Source organism: Perna viridis, chromosome 7, assembly GCF_037379345.1.
Source record: "Perna viridis isolate PV_CMFRI_1.1 ecotype Kerala chromosome 7, ASM3737934v1, whole genome shotgun sequence".
Taxonomy (NCBI): domain Eukaryota; kingdom Metazoa; phylum Mollusca; class Bivalvia; order Mytilida; family Mytilidae; genus Perna; species Perna viridis.
In genome coordinates this window covers 17,428,732-17,429,442 of record NC_142451.1, presented here as the reverse complement: position 1 = coordinate 17,429,442, position 711 = coordinate 17,428,732, and positions in this window count along the sequence as shown.

Here is a 711-nt window from a genome sequence, read left to right as displayed (position 1 = left end):
TATTCCTTGATTCTGGTGGTGCGAATCAAAATGATGTTTTTTTCATACCATGTTTCAACTGCTGCCTGATTCTTACAGGGACTGACACTTAATTCCTGTTCAAATAATTTTGAAAAAAAAGTTACTTGAAATCTTTGGAATGAGAGAGCTATGTCCTCTACATATGGTTAATGAAAAAGGCTTTGTTGGCTAGTGGTACTTTTATATCATACATCTTTTAACAATATATATATCTATATATACTTATTACTTGTACATTCCATTGAACGATGGAGATTGTGATAGAAATGATACCATAATATTTTTATGTTTAAAATCTGTTCATGTTTATCAGGATGTAGTAATAGTTTTTTTTATGTTGTCATGTATCAATAAGCCTCAATTACTCTAAATTCAGAAATTATTACATGCATTTGTTATTGCAGTTTGTCATTTTAGTTAAAAAAAATTGATTTGAAGAAAAATATTGTTCACATAGGTTATGTTAAAAATTTCACAATCTCAACTTTGAATAATTGGTGATATTTTGATGGATCAGTTTGTGTACTTTCACCAATACTCAGTGACAAAGAATATAGTATTGTTATGTAAAGTTTTCCATATTGGCTGAGTTTTTGGTTCTTTGCTAGCAATATGGAAATCCTTTGGCATTTATACACTTACTAGTCCAATATGTCATATTTGCTTAGGCCAATATGTCATATTGGACTG